Source organism: Haemorhous mexicanus, chromosome Z, assembly GCF_027477595.1.
Source record: "Haemorhous mexicanus isolate bHaeMex1 chromosome Z, bHaeMex1.pri, whole genome shotgun sequence".
NCBI classification, from domain to species: Eukaryota; Metazoa; Chordata; class Aves; order Passeriformes; family Fringillidae; genus Haemorhous; species Haemorhous mexicanus.
The window spans coordinates 84763556-84781058 of NC_082381.1; positions in this window are offsets into that span (position 1 = coordinate 84763556).

Here is a 17503-nt window from a genome sequence, read left to right on the forward strand (position 1 = left end):
AATTTTTCACGACTAATTACTACTCCATTTCTTTAAAGCATCCTTTGGTTTCCTTGAGTCTGAATCACCAGAAGAGGTTCAGGAATAACTGTTCTGTCATGGTTACCTTAGGTCACCCAAATATGCTGAAAGTTGTTTTAACAAGGAAATGAAAAATTTTCACCTCTTGCTTATAACAGGCAAGAAAAAAAAGCAAGAGGACTTCAGTTGTAGCAAGAGAAAGGATAAGCTAAAAATAGGGGAGTTGGAGAGAGTGTTTAAACAGTGAGGGCAAATAAGTATTTGGACGGATTGACTAGGAAAGTCATGGACACTCAAACACAAGAGGTTTTTCTGAATAATTACATCAAAGAGCTGTCAGCAATAGTTCAGATATAGCTGATCTAGCCTTGGGATGGGAAAATGGTTTAGTGACTTTTGAAAATCTTTTGTGTTTTCTGTCTTAGGCATCTATGAGTGTATAGCTTGGGTGAACATTTTGTGGAAAAGTAAAAAGAATTTCATAAAGAGGAAACAAATCAAGCTCTATTGATAATTTGACCCTCCTTTCACCATGTGGAAAAAAAAGAACAAAACTAAACCAAACAATAAAGTTCACCTACACATTTCTACTAAAATGTACTACTGAAGTACATTTTTCAGTGCAAGAATGTATCATATCAACTTTTATAATTCAAGAAAAAAGACTTTACTCTGAATCTACCATATGTATATACAGGATATACTTTTAATTTACTTTTATTTGGAACAGTGGGAAAAACCATTAAAGAAAATTTCAGTCTGTTCTAGAGATTTTTTTCCTTTTCATTAATGAACATTCTTCACTTGTATAGCTAATTAGTGAGTAAATCCAATGTAACACCATGAGTAACCAGAATGGTGACAGCATATTAAGACCTGTTCCATGGAACGAAAACTTTTCTAAAGAATGTAAATTTCCAACATTCCTTGATTGGATCCAAAAAGAACCCCACCCTCCTTATTTGAGAAAATTATGATTTTTTTTCTCTATAGTGCCCTGGGAAATGTGAAGTGTTTAGGCAGTTATTTCCATGACCTTAAAATAGCCTTTACTGTCTTGAAAATGCAGGCTACTCAGCACATCTTGACTACTGGCTTGCTCTTTAGTCGCTTCAATGATACCACATATGCCCATCCAGCTACTTCTTGCTGAGTTTCCCTTCTTTCTTCTTTCCTCATGGTTTCCATTTTTTTTTTTTTTTTTTGGCTGACTGCAAACGCTACATAATTTAGTTTCCCTACCAAGGCTCCGGAATGACTAATTCCTGCAACATATTTCAACACATCCTTAACTGCTAATTGAAGTCTGTGCACAAGTTGGTGGATGGTACGCACCGATGGGAACCTCTCTTGCAATAATGTGCCGAATCCGCTCTTTATCTCATTCATTGCCGACGTCTCGTCTGCTGCAAGTCCAATCAATTTCTGCAGCTTTAAAAGATATGTCCTCTGTTAACTTTCTATATGCCAAAAAGAAAGGAAAAAAAAAAAAAAAAAGAAGAAGATGGAAAATTAAGCATTACCTTTGCTGCAGTGAAACTTGATTGCTTCCAGAAGACTCAGGGAAAAATGTTGTTGACATTTTTTTACTTCCAGTCTCTGCATGGCAATAAGGTATGATGGCTGATTTATCAAAGAGAGTGTTCTCATCAAGCAGGAGAGCGAGAGAGAAAGTTCACGTCGCACAAAATGAGCTGCTAATTTCTTTTCCATTTCACTGACAATATGGTATTGGAGCAGCTGTGATTAGAACAATGGATGTTCCCAAACTGTGCTCCATTTAACTCCTACAACTCTGCAAGGTCACACAGTGGGAAAAGGAATTAAAGGCCTTTTTTTTTTTTTTTTTTTTTGTCTATTCCATTTTGTTATGTTTTGATTTTTTCTTATTTCTTGAAGGGAAAAAAGGGGAAGGCAGAGTTAATGGACACTGGGAACTGGTGGAGTAATCTCCAAGGAAATTTTTCATGCCACTCTTGTTAAGTCAATCAGGAAACCTTGAAGTTTCCTATGAGCAAATCTTTATTAACTAAAGAATTTGGAAACCCCAGTGCATCCTGGTCAAGGCAATGAATGTTGTATTATGTCTGTATGTGTCTGTAAATTCCACTGGTTTAGTCCTGGCCTCACAACAATGCCATGCACACCAGAAAGGTACAGGTGGGAAAGGACCTGGAGGTGCTGGTTAGAGCAGCTGAGCATGACCCAAGCTGTGCCCAGATGAGCAAGAAAACCATCCTGGCTTGTGTCAGCAGTAATGTGGCCAGCAGGACCAGGGCAGTGGCTGTCCCTCCTGTGCTAAGCCCCACTTCTTCACATACTGTGCTCATTTTTAGGTCCCTAATGACAAGAAAGGCTCACAGGTGCTGAACCATGGCCAGTGAAGGACAACACAGCTGGAAATATTTTTAAAGCATAATACGAGGAGAGCTGAGGGAGTTGGGGGGTGCTCAGTCTGGAGCAAAGGAGGGACCTTCTGGCTCTGCACAACTCCCTGACAGGAGGGGGGTCAGGCCCTGCTCCCAGGGAACAGGGACAGGATAAGAGGAAAAGACCTCACATGTCATGGGGAGAAATGTTGATTGGATAATTGGAAAAATTTCTTCCCTAAGTGATTTATCAGTCAGTGGAATAGGCTGCCCAGGGAAGCGTTGGAATCACCATTTCTGGAAGCACTTAAAACACATGTATGGCACTTAGAGAGATGGTTTGGTAGTGGGTTTGACAGTGATGTATTAACAATTGGATTTCATCCTCAAAGCATTTTCCCACCTAAATGATTACATGATTTTACAAAAATTTACATCCAGGCCCTGAGTCTAACAGGCAGTAACTAAAGAATAATGACTTATAAGGATACATTTCTCAGACTTTGGAGACTTCAGTTCAATCTCATCTCTTCTGGTATATTCTGAAGTGCCTTTGCCTGTGCCTCAGTTTCTCAGGTCTCAATGGAGTGATAAGGTTTCCCTCTTCCAGATTTTGTGGGCTTTAAAATATTAAAGACTGTGTGATATTTAGATAATTAATGGGACTATGTAAGTATTTGTGATAAAGCCCTTTATAGAGCCATTCTTCTGCTACAGCTAACTTAACAGACAGGTGATAAATATTCTGCCTCCATGATTTTGCTCCCTTCACTGCTGCTTGCTGTCACTTCATTTTTAGGTCTTTATTCTTTCCCTTCAGTGCTGATTCTACATCAGTGTTGTCTTGGGTGGAATTTCACTCCTGATCTGTTGGAGTAAAAGAAGGGACAACTTTCCTACTCTTAGTACTCTGAACGTTGTTTTGTTTTTGCCATTGCATTAATCTGGGCAAGATGAGAAATATATTCCAAACTATTCATCATTCACTGTTTATATTTTTGCATAGATTGCATTCCAAAAACAACCATCTTAGCAATTAGCAATGGACACTGGAGTTTCTACAGTCATTATACAATGCTACAACACAGACAGCAGCAATGTCAGACTCTGCTGGGGTAGAAGTTTCATTTCCATCAGTTTTGATTAATTCCTCAACATTTTTCTGATCTGAACCATGCAAGCTAGGATCATAATTAGCAGTTAGTTTGGCAGCAGTTTGGTTCTAGAGCAGCAGAGATATTGATAGATCATTCTCTGCAATCCTTACAATATGAGAAGCATTTGCAATTTGGAATAGAAGCTGCTGAGACACCATTCCCATGCAGCAGTTTTAAAGTGAGACACAAGGCTTAGTGACATTTAAAAATAGTCAGGGAAAGTATTGTTTCATTGGAAGTGGTTGAAAAGCACTGCTGGTGCGTTTATCTGGATATAAATTCCCAAATTTGACTGCCATTTTGTGCATATATATATGTATATATGTATAAATGTATATATGCATAATATATGTGTGTGTGTATATAGATATAAATACAGATGATATAGATATAGATATGTAACAACAATTAAATAGGCAGTATTTGAGTATTGGGGCAGCATTGTCCTATTTTCTAAACTCCATAGGCCTCCCCAGCTGACACAAAGTCAGTTCTGGGTTATTCCCTAAACAGCCCATAGGTCTCTAGCAATGCACCAAAAATTACACATTTGGAAAGGCAGAAGTTAGGCTACTTTTGTTGCCTACATTAATCTGTTAAACTAGTCCTATGAACTTCTCAACCAAGACCCTAGCTGGAGACTAGATGAATATATTAATTTTATGGAACCAAAATAATACACAAGTGACATGCCCTTTCTCATATACATTATCTTCCCCTTTGCTCATTTTTAATAACATTTTATTCTTGTTCCTCTCCAGGTCCAAAGATTTGGCAGATGGGCTGTAAGTCACATAGTTTCTCCTAAAGATCAAGTCACTGTTGGATAGAACAACACAATTCCTAGAGCATGATGACAATGATTGCATGTGCTCCTGATGTAGAAGGAAGACGTTCTTCCCCTTTCCACTTCTCCCCATATTTGCCTACAGGCAGATCCAATTTACTTCCTCACAATCACATTTAATGCAGACCTGTTCTTTTCCTGAACCAAGCAAGTTCAGTAACCTTATGACTTTGTGTGTGGACCTATTCAGTACATTCAGCACACACAGAATTGTTCTTTACTCTCCTCCTGCAGATGTTCATATTTCCCACAAAGACTGGTAAAAGTTACTGTATACCACTTATCTGTGAAATTATTAACTCAGCAAAAGCTGAAAAAGTAGTAATCCCCATTGTGTACTTGGTTTTCTCTCTGATTTCTCTGTATCTTCTTTAGGGAAAAAAATAGCACTGATTACTACTGATTCTCATGATTAGTAGAATGGGTGGCTATGGCACTGGATTGTGACTGTTTTCTCTCCATCTCCTGACCTCTGGCATGTGTTGAGATGCCTTTTGCATTTTCCATTCTACATGTTTTTGCTATCTGTTAAGTATTATAACAGAACTCTTTAGTTCAAGAAATAGAGGGGCTCTTGCACTTTTTATATCAACTCCCAGGTTTGTGTGGCACAATTTTTCCTAAAATAATTGGACCTATGGTTCTGCACAGATATTTAAATTTCCCAATTTGAGGTAAATCCTAAATCTTTCAGTGCTAGACTGTCTGCTTAAAACAAAATAAACAAAGAGCTGTGTAAAATGAAAGGTCTTCAAGACTCTCAAATATTCACAGGATCATTCAGTCCCATCATACCCAGTCTGAGCTTCTAAGTCACAGGCTGAGATTTATTAAAAAAAAAAAAAATCAACCAACCAAACAAACAAACAAAAAAAAACACCAAAACCCTCAAAGAACAACAACAAAAACCCACAAAATCAAAACCAATGAAAAAACCCACAAAATCACAACATATCAAACAAAACCCAAAAGCAACTACAAAATAAATACAACAAAAACCAAAACAAAATAACAACAACAAAAACCCAAAAAACCCCAGGTTTTCTTTTCTGTAGGCTGGTTTTGTGGTTAACCATGGTGATAGCTCTGAGTAGCCCATGCCATTCAAATAGTGGAAAAAAATTATGAAAGCCTAAAACTGTAAAAGGAACAAATCAAGGGCAAGACAGAGTTCTGATTTTAATGAACCAACCAGCCTTTTACAAAGGCAAACTTACCCCAAATCCTTCACAAACGTGGTTCAAACATGCATTTAATGCCTTTTTTAATATAATTACTTTCATATTGAAGTTAAACACTCAGGGCTCTGTTCTGCTGTCACACACTATGTTACTCAGGTTTCATAGTCTGTTCAAGCCCTGGGTAAGACACACAGCTCTGTCATGCATGTCCTTAAGCAAACTTATAATTTGGGAGCTGTCTGGTTGTGTGAGTGTTTCTTGGTTGTTTGTGTTTACATATGCACACATTCCATATTTATTCTTCTTTGGGCTTAGGAAATCAAGCAGTTTTGAAAACAAGCTCTTGGTCATAAACCAAATTTTAATAAAAACAAAAATGTTATCAGGTGGAAGAAACAGTCTTTTCTCTGTTGGAACCTTCCCTATCTTAAGATGAGTTGGAGGAACATTGGCAGCACAGATGCCTTGGGATTTCTCCTGTACAGAAAAATGGTTCTTTGTGTGTGAAGTATCCCAGTGCAGATCAATGGATGAGTGAAAAGTCAATTGTTCAGCATGCATCAAAAATGGTTTTGATGGAAATTGTAGCACAGAAGTCTGCTTTCTTACTCTTTCACCACAAACTTTCAATTTTTTAGAGGTATTTACATGAGGGACTATATGAAATAGAGAAGATGAGATAAAGAGAGGGAGGAAGACTCTGTGCAGAAGAATTTAGAGAGAAAATTAAAATTTTCAGAGAGAAAGAAAACTGCTTCTAAAGCTGGCAGCATTAAGGCTTCAGTAAAATTTAGGAAGAAAGGGGAGGATTTTTCCCCTGATTTTGGGTCTAGAGGATGTAGTGTACATACAGTTTATGCTTTAGGGTAAGGAACACTGAGCAGTACTTGAGTGGAGATTTTAGTCAAGTACCCTTATCCACAGGGATGAAAAAGAAACTAACCCCCCAGATACAGCAGTTCCGTGTTTTCAGCAAGACCAAAAAATTTTGTATCTTCAGATTAGTATTTCCCTCTGAAACAAAAATCATTCCCTTCCAGTCATGAAGGAGACCAATTTAATGTTACATATGAGCCACAAGCTATGTCACAGAAAAGTCAAAGATCTTCCTCAAATCTACAAAACAAGTTGCTAGCAAAAAGACCAGACTACCAGAATCATGATTCATAGCTCCTTACTCACATCATCTCAATTTTGACTCAAAACTAGTGCTTTAAGCCATACAGGACTTTCAGTTCTTTATCAATTCATTTTTTACTGACTTCACCAGTTCCAAGCCTTAGGAAAGCTACGGCTCAGACAAAAAGTGCTTCTTCTAAACAACTCCCATCAACTTTATCCCTCAGAAAAGCCTTCTATCAGCCAAGCTTAGTGCTGAGTCTTAAGGTTGCTGAAGATGCTGATCATTTTAATTTAAGATCTTCAGTCTGAGCAGAATATTCAAGGTTATGAAACTTCATTGCATAAGCAGAACACAGAAATTACAGAGTGTTGCTCCTTTATGACATTTATTTAGGGATTCTCAAGAACATTACCCTTTTTTCTATACCACTTCACGGAGGGAAAGTGGATTTTTGGACTCCCTGAGGAACTAAATCTCTATACCTCAGTTCTACTGGAAAATGTTAAATCTTTTACAGGACTTAGCATTGTCTCATAAATGTGGTACACGATACCTGAAATCCTTCATTTTTTCACCCAAAGATATTCCAAAGAGGTCCCTGGCCAGTTGAAGTAATTGAGAATTTTATGAACAAAAATTACAGATAATGCAATTTCTACAAAACTGAAATCTACCTGTAAATGCCATGGTCTTTGGTCAGAACATTGTCAGTTTCTTTCCACATCTCACCAAACAGACTGTCTGAAGGCTGGATAATAGTTGGTTTTATGTCACATGCATATTGATATAAAAGTATGTGATTTATAGAGGTCACATGATTTGGTGAAAATAAAATGGGATATGTTTCAGCATTGTACAAAGAAAATTTCCTTGTTTTCAGGATCCTCAGTCTTTCCTGTTACTCTTCTAGGTAACCCTTCACTGTCAGATTTGTGTCACTAAGCCTGGGATTAAATTTAGCCAAATTTAAGTATTAAGATGGGGTTTAACCCTAACTAACAGTGTTGACTGGGGAGAGTTAGAGAATAATTCACCCTATATAAATACCCATTAAAATCAGCTGGGTTTAGTTTGTGTCTGAAGTTGTTCATATTTGTTTTCTCTATAAGGACAGTGTAGATTACTAGTTTGGACAAGAAACCAATTTTTGGATGGCTAAACTCAGGTGACACAAAGAGCAATCTTGGTAGAAACCCATCTGACAACTTGATGACCCCTTTCTTCCTGTGTTCACACTTCTCCAAAACCTTGAATAATAAAAAAAAAAAATCAATAACTTTTCGCAGGGCTGGAGATGGGGAACCTTCTTTTCTGCTTCTGTACAGTAGAATCTGAAAATCTCAGCTCCCTTGCCTCTCAAGCTCAGTGACACAGGTGACAGGTACAGAAACACTGCAAGGGAGAAGAAGTCAGGGAGACCCCCCTCAGAACAACATTGTGGGTAACACAGCAAGTTACCAGATGCACCACAGCATAAAAAACCACGGGCTGGGGCCTCTGAGAAAATCACAGAACCTGGAAGACAAAGTTTCTGCAATGAAATGCTTTCAGTCCCTTACTAACTGGGCTCCAACAGGGCTTGCTGCACATAGTGTAAGCCCAAATGGATTTCCTTCTCCATGAGGATTTGCAGGCTGTATTAGTGCCACTACTAGTCTTTGTCACCCTGTGATTTTGCAGTATGCATCACAACTGAAGGCAGAATGGAAGTTTGAAAAAACTCTTGGTTTCCTCTCCTCTATAAAAGCAACAAAATGCCTTCTAATAAAGCAAAAAGAGTGCACATGGACAGGTTACTTCTCAAGCACCTCTGTGGCAATATGCATAGACATAAAAATATCCTGTCTATATATTTACATTTTTATACATAAAGAGATATATATTTGCTTCGGGTTTTTGTTTGCTTTTTTTTTTTTTTAATTACTTTTTCATTTTGCTTGGAACATTTAGCAGCTAGTGGCTAAAAAATTATTTTGAGTTTAAAAGCCAGAGAAAAGTTTAAATGACCTTAGAGAGCTAAGTTGTGTACTTGTAAGACCTCTTGTATGATCTCTAGAATTGCTGTTGACAGATAGAGCCTGATTGACTGAAAATCAATGTGATCAGATGTTTTTATGGATTATAGTGGCCTCAGCTAATTACACAAGATTGTCTTTCTAGATCCAAAAGGTTTCAAAGCAAACTCCAGGCAGATGTATGCAGGATTAATCTGCAGACTTGACAGTTTTTCCTAATTATCTTTTATAATAGCAGAAACTGGATCATCTCTGAACTACTAGAATAAATAAATTCTGTGTTAGCATCCCAAAGCACAGCCACCTTTAGTCTCTCTATATTTGCCTTCAAGCACTTGTTTTAATGGCTATAAACACATCTCTGCATTTTATCTCAACTTTCCAGTTTTCTCAAAGTCAGTACCTGCCTCCCTTGGTGTTTTCTCACTGTGGGAATCAACACCTGATCAGGGGGATTGGTTTTTATAATTTACTTTCATATGTCTCCTAGTCCAAAGAGAGAAAGAAAGGGCCCAAAACCACATTTCTTGTGGGTCATGTAAAAATGGGAGGGATGGGTCTGTTTAATTTCATTTAAATTTTTAATCTAAATGTAACTATTAATCTATATATATGCTTTCATTTAAACAAATATTATATTCAAAATATTAAATAATTTATGTTCAGATTGAATTGCCTTCCCTGACCCCCTCTGGTTTGTTTTCCTATATTATTAGACACATAATGTGATCCTTGGAGTAGTCCTTGAAGTGTCTGGAGTTGGACTTCAGTGTTACTTTTGGGGCCCTAGCAACTCAGGATGTTCTATGATTCTGTATTATTATAATTATTTCTGTTTTATTTTGACTGTTAACAAATTTTCTCTGTGGCTTGTGACTATATTTGGGTCTACAAATTGTTTATTCTATCACAACTAAGGTTTTAGCATGGTCCTGCTTTAGACTAATAATCCATTCTTTCCAAAGTTATTTGTGACCAATCAGAATATTGCTGTGGCTGCATTACCAGTAGTTGCACATTTAGGGCATTCTCCAATCATATAGGAGATCAAGGCATAAATTCCTTCTTTGAAGCTCTTTTTCCCTAGCCTGAAAACATCTTCTTGGAAGATATTACCTTAAAAACAATCTTTCCACAAAAGGGTTTCAATTTCCCTAATCCCATCTACCTTTGTAACGAGGCCTTGATGGAAAGAGAGAAGTCAGTGCTTGGTAAAATTCCCTGTCAGCTTTGCCAGTTTTGGCTTTACCTTCTTTCCTCCTGTTCAAGAACAGGGATGAAGGTAAAAATCTTCATGTGATGGACACTGGATCTCCATGCAAAGAAAGCCAGGAGGCCTTGAATCAATGGGGTTTGTGAGCCTGAATTAATTTATGCAGCTAAAGTTCTTTGAAGTCCTGAGCCACAGAAGTCATTGAGATGTAAATTTCTTTAGCCATGACAGTCCTCTCCTTTTTGTCAGTGTGGAGGAATACTCTGAAACATTCACTTCTTTGGCCACCCCAGTGTGGTTACTCACAATGTGCATGTCTTCATCGGAAAATAATCACAGGCTCCAGAAAAATATGTCTTGATGCTTGTCCTGGGGGCTTATGAAATGGAGAAAAAACATATATTTAAAGGAGACTTTATTTTTTAAACCATATAAACCAAATAAGACAATAAACCAATTATATCTCTGCCAACATTTGACCGTGGAGTTATAATTTCAAATGAAATTGGTATTACCTGAATGAATTACAAATTCTTGAGTTTTCTGAAGGTAGAACTCAGAATGTGCAAACATTCACTTAATAAGACAAGGTCTCTCATCCTTGAGGAGCTACCTTAGCCTGCATCTTGACCCTTTTTTTTTTTATTTTAAACTCATTTTTGTCACTTTCATTATATTTTGGCCCTTTTGGAAAATGCTACAAGCTCGCTTTCCTGGTTGATGTTTACCCCCTCTCAGTTCTTCAAGCAGAGTTCAGCCACTGTTTTGTGAGGATCTAGAGACCACACGGAGTTATTTTAATATCCTTGCAAGGTCTTTCCACTTTGTCTGCAACAAGGAAAGGATAGTGATAAAAAAGCCCCATAACAGATGCATCAGAACTGAATGAAAAGTCACTCAATTTTAGAATAGTCAGTATGGCCAGACTGTAATTTAAGTGCAGGCCCACAGATGAATACACAATTAATTGGACACCTAACCACTGTTAATGGCTCTGTTTAGAGTGTGTAAAAGTCAAGGGTTCCATTCCTTCCTTCCATGGATCCAAACACAACATTATTTTTTTGCTAAGAAGTTAGTGAGAATGACTGTACACACTCTGCCCATCACACCTTGTGACAGTGTCTCAGTGTTGGTACTGTGTGGAGAGGTGTATTTTAGTATCAGACACTGCCAAGCACCAGGATGCCCAAATGGCATTACCAGGATGCCCAAATTCACCTTGGCTGAGGAATTGCCTTGGCAGAGCCCACCTCAGGAGGCCTGGGGACACATCAGGAATGAGCTGTGATGTTGGCTACAAATCAGTCCCCTTCTCTTGTTGGATCTAAAAATGGAGACAGATTTTAAAGGTGCAGAAGACGGAGCCCTTAGGCTGGATGTGGTGCTGATTTGAAAGAATGATACTTCTTTGGGCATTGGTGTAAATATTCAAAGAGAGGCCAGAAAAAGCTGATTTGGTGTCGTGCATCCTTCTGATCAGCAGCACACCCAACACACATGGTGGTGTCAGTGAAAAGCACAAAACCAGGTCTCTGCTGGATGTGTGAAACTCCAGCCAGAGCAAGAACTGTCTCTGTCAGAGAGGACCAGGGTCACACCAGCAGCTGTTGTGTGTGTCAGACACTGAGAAGAAGGGACCCAGTCCCTGTCCAATCACCAGACCACACTTTCTTGTCATATCTTTTCCATTTTGGACAACCTACTCACATTTGCCTTTGATTCCTTGTAATGCTACCTACCATTCACATCTTCTTTCCCTGTCCCTCCCTGACCACAACTGGGGTGTGGGGTAGGAGTAGGGTGTGAGCAGGTATAAACTGGAGAACCTGAAATATCATTAATGGAATTTACAGCAGCTATGAACCTGGTGCTCCATACTTTATCCCTGATTTATCATTTTTACAACATTTCACTGTGAGAGTTTATGGCAATTTATGTCATTACACAAATTATACAAATTGCCATTAACGGATGTAATGTACTATAAAGAATTGGAAGCATGAAGAAAAAAATTATTTGAATTTTTCTTCTGCATGTTTGCATTGCTTTATAGCTTAATTTATCAATTCAGTTAATTGAAATTTATATCATTAGAAGAAAATGCACCGAGGTGCTTTTTTTCCTCTTCTTTTTGTCTGGTTTTTAAATTATAGTTTCTTCTTTTTATTCTTTCTTTTTTTTTTTTTTTTCTCCATTGGACTATAATTGCTGAACCTTTTCTCTGTCAAAGGAGATAAGGTGAAAATGACAACCATCATTTCTATCTCTCTCCCCAGAGATTGAACATATCACCTCCGTGTTAAATTTTCCTCCACACATCTTTGCTTTAGGCTTGTGAGTTAATCCCAAACAGTCCCTTTAATTCTGAAAATATAACACAGTTTTGGAAGAGAAAAAAGCAACCTATTTTAGTCGCTTAATCATTCCTTGTTTTTCAGACAAGTTCCAATCTCCAAATACAAATTATGATCTGTCACTTAGTGGTTTACACCAAAGCCACCCCAGCAGTTATCAATATTAAAATTTTAGGGCGATATAATTTCTTCATAGAAGATGAACCTGGATCATTATTCAGGTTTTTTGTGTCATGTGTGCCACTAAAACACAAACTAAAAGGCCATTCTTCCCAAACGAGTTGCAAAATCTGATGAGAGAAGTGGCAATTTGCAACAATCTACAGGCAATTGTTGTATAAAGAAACACAACCTCCATGCAAAAGACAGGCTCACTGCACTTTCCAAGCTGCTTTCCCATTAACAAGCTTTCTTTTGGAGGATTGCAGGAAAGGAAAATTAAAAACATATGAAGGGAATTTGTTCTCTCCTCTTTCATATATGACCTGTTCTGATACTGAATGAATCTGTGAGCCTGACAGAGAGAAAAAAGAAGAAAAATACCAACTTCACAGCTGAACTTAGGAGTTTTTACGCAGCCTCAAAAGTAGTCTGAAATCATCCCAGTGTTAACAGAGATATTATATATATCTATATATATATATATATTTTTTTTTTTTTTTTTAAGAAGGTATATCTAGGATAAAAAAGCTTGAAATCCAGGAGTAATCAGGTTTCTAAAATTTTGCAAAATCTCTTTCTATTCTGAAAGAGAATTCTTGTGCAGTATGCAGAAGTGACAGCCTGATTCATGTGTAGGACAGGAGCATTTTCCCTGTGCCTGATTGCAATGGATTTAGCCATATAGACACTTCAGGCATTTGTTCTAGGAGTATTGCCTCTTTAAATCACATTGGACTGTTTGCTTCAAAGACTGCCTTTTATGCTCATTAAGCACAGACTATCAATGCACTAAGGCCAAAAGGTTTTTTTCCACCTTTGCATGCAGAAAATACCTCAGCATTAGCTGAGCAGTGCAAACTTGTCATCTCAAGGCTGTTCCCCTGTACAAGGCTGTTTTCTCTCCTGTTCCCAGCTCTTGCAGGGTCTTGTGCTCATTTTACACTTTCTCTATTCCAAGTCTTCTCCTTGAGGGTCATCCACACCTCTGGGCTACTGAGCAGGATTCATTCTTGGCTGCCTCTCACTGGTGCCATCCTGCATGGGCTTACCCTCGGCAGGAGGAGGAGATGTGAGCACCCCTCTCCATTTCAGACAAGTGCCCTGAGTGATGTAATGCAAGAAAGAACTGCCTTTCCTTATTTCTAGATAAAAATAAATAAGCTTTCAGTGCCTGGGAGGTGAACCCAGCTTTGTCAATACATGTTCTACTTATCCACCCACTATCCTCAAGGACTGAAAAACTTTTTGATGAAAGGATTAAGTTAGTTGTGTTTAGTTGTTAAATCTCAAACATTCAAAGACACAGAAGGACCCCAGGGTATTCAAACTAGCCATGACCATGGTGCACCTGTAGAGTAAGTGCAAAACAAATATGTAAATATTCAAATTTTTCCTTGGTAAAAAGTTATGAGCTTAGAGATAACTACACTGCAATTCCTTTCAGCCAGTTTTAGACAACCAGAAGTTGCTATCTACTTTACAAAGTTATTTGTATAGACTCTAAATTCAGTGGGGAGCTGCTGGGAGAATTTTATATATTAGATTATTATCCTTCCCTGGTTTAGGTACTTCAATTTTAGCTAAATAAAATCAGGGGAATGTATTACATTTTAAATGTATATAAGCAAATGTAAGGTTTTAAGTATTACCTGACACATCACGGTTCAAAACTTTGCCTACAGTGAAACTGAAGTGTTGATTTAGTTAGGAATTTGCACTTTATCTTCTATCCTCTCAAGTCCAGATCTTTATAAAATCAGTGTGAGACAGGAATCCAAATACAGTTTCCTAGATTTTGAGGTCTTTAATTTTTTTATTATTATTATACAGCCCTCAAAAAAACTCATATAACTACATCATTATTATTCTAAGATCCATAAAAAATCAATAAGGTTCTATAGATCTATTGAAATAGTGAATTAGCTGCTGAGTAGTTAGGTCCAAACACCTCAGGAACTGAAAAATGTGTTTTGGAGAAAAATAAGAAGAAAAATAAAGCATTAATTGGCTTTGACATTCAGAGTCAGTAAAGCATAAATACACTTTCTCATCTATCCTGCTTGTTTTATTTGATTTTGATTTCTGCTCAGCTGGCTACAAAGAACACTCTAAGCACAGTGCAAACTTTGTCCAAACAGTAAAAGTTATGGAGCAATGAGCAAAAACACAAAAGTTAGGGCAAATGTTCAACTGCAAATGCAAAATCTTTTCCTCAAAGGATAAGTAAATTTGATGCAATTGCTTTTATTACTAATTTACTTCACTGCACTTCAATGTGCATCTAAAATTCATCCATTGAAAATTTAGCCCATATGCACCACAGTCAAAAAAATCTCTAGGGAAACGTGATCATATGCTGTGATGACTTTCTAAGGAGCAGCAAAAACAAAGGAAAAATAGCTACTACTCTTTCCAGATAGAGAAGGTAAACTTGTGGTGAAAAGAAAAAATAAGAAGTGGACAATTAGTAACTTACAGCAAATTTTTTTATAAAGATAAAAAAATATCCTGTAAAATGATCTGGACACTGTTACATCATTAGAGCAGATTCAGCAAAATATTTTAATATATTGTGCACTTTTATCAATAACAGAATTTTACACTGAAATATTTTATTTCCTCGTTTTTTCAAGAAACTTACTAGTTATAATTTCAGTTGCCACAGAGTCAGCTTTCACAGCAGAGGAAATAATGCCATCCATACAGCCAGTGACAGTGACAAATTTTTACAAACTCACAAAGTGGGCATGAAGTTATTTGTCCTATCTGAGGATGTAGGCCAAGGAATTTAAAAAGAAAAAAAAATTGGGATTTTTCATTGACAGATAATTTTTTGTAATGGTAGATTAGTATATAAAAATCTTTTTTGGCCACTAAAATGACCTATCTTTGAGATTATGCTTGTAAAATAAACAAAGGATGTGTGTGGGAATGAATGCAAAAGATTTTTTGTATATAGAGAGGATACTGAAGAACAAAAACGAGAGAAAAACAGGGGATGCAATGGAGAAAACACAAGTCACTTTTGTATTTCTACATTTGTCTGTTTTGGTTTTGGAAACTTCCTTGAGGGACTAAGGAGCCCTGGGAGTAGCTAGCTGAGTTTATCCAGCAACTAGAAGCATTTGGAATTGAACATATGTTTCAAGGCCAGCAGCTGCTCCTCTCTTTCTAAATTAATATGGCTTTTTGGGAGATTGCAATAAGTCCAAAAAAGGGGGCAAAATAGAAAGTACAGGCAGACAAGGAGAATGAAATTATATATAGTCAACCCTGCTTTTAAAGCCTTGCAGAAAGTTGTAATGTTGTAGCCTGGAAAAGAGAAGCAGGGAGGCATATCCACTCTCCCAGCATTAACAGATATGGTTTTCCTTCACATGACAAGACCCAATGCACACAGCCCTTGGATCCTTTGCTGCTTTTGTCAAAGCATGTTTTTGTTAGCAGCAATCTTGGAAGCAGTGAAGACAAGGGATCTAAGGCATTTCAGGACATCTATGGAGTCCCATGATAATAAGGCTTCAGCTTTGCAGTTCTTATTGGCTAGCCATGGGTTTGTAGCTGTGCCCTGGAGGTGAAGAGCACATTTGCTCAGTCTAAATTTCTTGAATGCAACTGGTAAAACAGCATATGTCATAACAATGTGATGCTCAGTTCTGGATCTGAGCACAAGGATTTATTTTAAATTTGAGGAAGTTTTTGCATTCACATAGAGTGGCCCACCACAGACCAAAGTGGAGTATATTCATGAATAAGTGCTTCCCACTGGTTTATCACATTCAATCCCTAGACTCCAGCACTGAGTGTGGACAGGTATCCTGTTGTTGAAATAAAACATTTAGGGAGCCAAGAAAACAGACAATGGAATTTCATAATATTAGTGCATCAATTCATCTAGTCTGGCTACCACAGTTTCATCCTGTCATGTCTGTCTAGAAGCCCAGAAATAAAGGAAAGGTACAAATCATGAGAGTATCTCAATAATCTATGTATATCAGACAATCATTCAATATTTAAAAGTACTTGCAAAATATTTTTTTTTTCCAATATTATTTTCTAGGCATTCACTAAAGTCCTTCTTGACCCCTTTGTAATTTTTTTTAATTTTTTATTTTATTTTCATGGGTTTTTTAAAGGTGTTTACACAAGTCAAAGACTGGGTATCTGAAAGCCAGGCCTAAGAGTCCTTGGGTTTGGCACAAGGCAGCTTATCTCACTCTGTAATTTGCATTTTATGTACAAATGTACAGAAATATAAGTTAATTTTTAGAACACTTGTTACATCCCAAAAAGGAACAACATTTCTTTTTAATCCTTGTGAGTTTTTCAGAACTTTTAAAACAGGGGTTTAAAGCACCTCTTCTTTCTTGCTTTGTTTGTATACAAACTTATATCAATCTTTCCATTTCTGGCAGAAATATTGGAGATTTCTAACACGTCTGGATTTTATCTGTGTCAGCAATACTCTGGTGGTAGTCTTTTCAGCTTCACTTCACTGGAGGTTAACCCATCCTTCAAATTAAATACTCTGAGCCTAATTTGGCCCTATGGGGAATTCAGAATGATTCACTTGACACCGTCATCTACTTTCTACCCTCAAAGTAGAAAATAAAGCCTGAAAGAAAGTCAAGTCTTAATAATACTCCTCACTGTCACCTAACCTGAATGAATCCTTTCTTCCTAAAGCTTCTGGATGATGGTAATGTGCAGCTCTGTCAGAAAGTTAGTGATTCTGAGCTTTTTTGGAACAAGGGACTTTTTCTGACTCAGGGACCTACCCAACATGTCAGCTCCTGCCCTGTCCTGGGCTGCCTCCTCTATCCTGTGAAATCCTGCAGAGGTAAGGCTATCCATGGCTCCAGGGCAAAGGAAAGCTAGATTCCCACTGCCACCCCAGCCATTTCCCAGTGCTGACTGAAGAAGTCTCAGTTAATTTCTCAATTAATTAAAAATGTAATTATTTGATGACGTTAAGAGACAAACAATGATAATTCTCCCTCTTTCCATACTTCTCTTTTCAAACTGAGTCTGCTGGAGAAGAAAAGATTGTCAAATAGA